Raw genomic sequence first — 2,747 nt, 5'->3', positions numbered from 1 at the left:
GGGGTGGGGGGCAGAGGGAGAGGGAAAAAATCTCAAGTAGACTCCCCAATGAGTGCAGAGCCCATCTCAGGGATCAATCCCTTGATGGAGATCATGACCTGAGTTGAAATCTAATTAGATGCTCAACTGACTGAGCCACTCAGGTGCCCCAGGTAGGCAGTTTCTTTCAGGGGCTTGTTCAAAGTAGGACCTAATAGTTTAATGATCCCAGATAAAAGTAGTATCCCATGGACACTGGTAGCAATGACCTTTTCCATTGGAGTATGAAATCTGTGGACTGGATCATCTGCCCAACCACGGCAGTCACCAACAGATGGATCAATTGCAAAAACAGTATGTTGAGGGGACAAAGAGAAACGAGGCCAGAGCTGCAGGTGCTTTTTCTGCCTGCAGTGTCTCAGATTCATTCTTAAGGAACTGAGAACTTAATCTTCCAAAATGTCAAAAAGACCATCTTATGCCCCACCTCCCACCCAGCTCCTGCAACACAAATGCCCAGCACACCAGGGTTTGTGGGATACAATCCATACAGTCATCTCACTTACAACAACTACAGGCTGGGAGGGAACCCGGGCACCAACAGCCGGGTCACAGCATCCTCTGGTATTATGATTCCAAAACCCCCAAAGCCACCAGATAAGCCGCTGATGCCCTACATGAGGTACAGCAGAAAGGTCTGGGACCAAGTAAAAGTTTCCAACCCTGACCTAAAGTTGTGGGAGATTGGCAAGATTATTGGTGGCATGTGGCGAGATCTCACTGATGAAGAAAAACAAGAATATTTAAATGAATACGAAGCAGAAAAGATAGAGTACAATGAATCTATGAAGGCCTATCATAATTCCCCCGCATACGTTGCTTACATAAATGCGAAAAGTCATGCAGAAGCTGCTTTAGAGGAAGAAAGTCAACAGAGACAGTCTCGCATGGAGAAAGGAGAACCTTACATGAGCATTCAGCCTGCTGAAGATCCAGATGATTATGATGATAACTTTTCAATGAAGCAGACAGCCACTGCCCGTTTCCAGGGAAACCACCGCCTCATCAGTGAAATCCTTAGTGAGAGTGTGGTGCCAGACGTTCGGTCAGTTGTCACAACAGCTAGAATGCAGGTCCTCAAATGACAGGTCCAGTCCTTAATGGTTCATCAGCAAAAACTAGAAGCTGAACTTCTTCAGATAGAGGAGCCACACCAGGAAAAGAAGAGGAAGTTCCTAGAAAGCAGATTCATTTAACAATGAACTTAAAAGGTTGTGCGGTTTGAAAGTAGAAGCGGATATGGAAAAGGTTGCCGCTGAAATTGCACAGGCCGAAGAGCAGGCTCGCAAAAGGCAAGAGGAGAAGGAGAAAGAAACAGCAGAGCAAGCTGAACGTAGTCAGAGCAGCGTGGTTCCCGAGGAAGAGCCCGCTGCTAGTAAGACCCAGGAGAAGGACGACGAAAGCATCCCTATGGAGACAGAGGAGACACACCTTGAGGAAGTAACGGAAAGCCAACAGAACGGTGAAGAAGGCACGTCTACTCCTGAGGACAAGGAGAGCGGGCAGGAGGGGGTGGACTGTATCGCCGAGGAAGGGACCAGTGATAGCAACACTGGCTCAGAGAGCAACAGTGCAACAGTAGAGGAGCCACCGACAGATCCCACACCAGAAGATGAGAAGAAAGAATAAATGTTGCCTTGTTTTATGTGTTCTAAATACTTTTTTAAATGAAAAAAATTGTTTTTTGAGTTAAAAAACAGTATGTTGAATAAAGGAAGTAAGATACAAAAGAATATATACTGCATGATCCTAATAGTATGAAGTTCTAAAATAGGTAAAATGAATCTACATTAGTAAGTATCAAAACAATTGTTTTGGCAAGGGGTGGAGGACTGCCTGATAAGGAGCCCAAAGGAACTTTCTGGATTAATGGAAATATTCTGGGGTTACATTTGGATATGAATTTGTCAAAAATAATTGAGCTCATACTAAAGATCTATGCATTTCACTATAATCCATATACCGATTAATATATATATTATATAAATTCTATATTTATATATATATATATATATATATATATGAATAGGCAATCCTGGGGAAGGAGATATTGGTATAATGATAATAATATTCCAATCCTCAAGGACTTTTCAGTGGTAGGGGAGACACCACCTACCTGACAAGGCTAAAACATTTGGAAGGAAAGGGCAGAGGTGCTGAACACATTTTATAGCATACATATAGACTCTTTTTTTTTTTAGATTTTATTTATTTATTCATGAGAGACACAGAAGAAGAGGCAGAGACATAGGAAGAAGGAGAATCAGGCTCCCCACAGGGACTCAATCCCAGGACCCTGGGATCACTACCTGAGCCGAAGGCTCAAATTCATTTGGATTAAAGCAGAGATGGACCCTTAAAGACCATCAGCCCACATCTTTCTCATGGCCCACTTCTAACCCATGACATTTGAAAAACAGGTGTTTGCAGATTCTCCCTCAAGAGACACTTTCTATCTTCCCATAAGCTTTCCAGCTTTATTTTCTATATACATAAAGATATACCTCAAATGATAAATTCATCCCTCCTCCCAGAGACTGAATCTAGACTATTAGACAATCTGACCTCCTCGAGCCCAAGAGCAGAGGTCAGAGCACTATTAACACCTGGGAATCAGGAAGGGGAAACCAAAAGACTGACAAAGATACCTAATACACTCCAATTCTTAAACTTTTAGATGATTTTTCTGTAGCCATTGTCTGTTGACC

The 2,747-nt window shown here is 42.9% G+C and overlaps 1 pseudogene; it reads left to right on the top strand.

Moving 5' to 3' along the window:
• Positions 1-379: 379 nt before the first annotated feature.
• On the top strand, positions 380-1,709 carry LOC112930021 (SWI/SNF-related matrix-associated actin-dependent regulator of chromatin subfamily E member 1 pseudogene; annotated as a pseudogene).
• Positions 1,710-2,747: the final 1,038 nt, after the last annotated feature.

The sequence above is a fragment of the Vulpes vulpes genome, chromosome 14 (genome assembly GCF_048418805.1).
Source record: "Vulpes vulpes isolate BD-2025 chromosome 14, VulVul3, whole genome shotgun sequence".
In the NCBI taxonomy this organism is placed as follows: domain Eukaryota; kingdom Metazoa; phylum Chordata; class Mammalia; order Carnivora; family Canidae; genus Vulpes; species Vulpes vulpes.
This window is presented reverse-complemented; position numbering and strand designations above follow the sequence as displayed.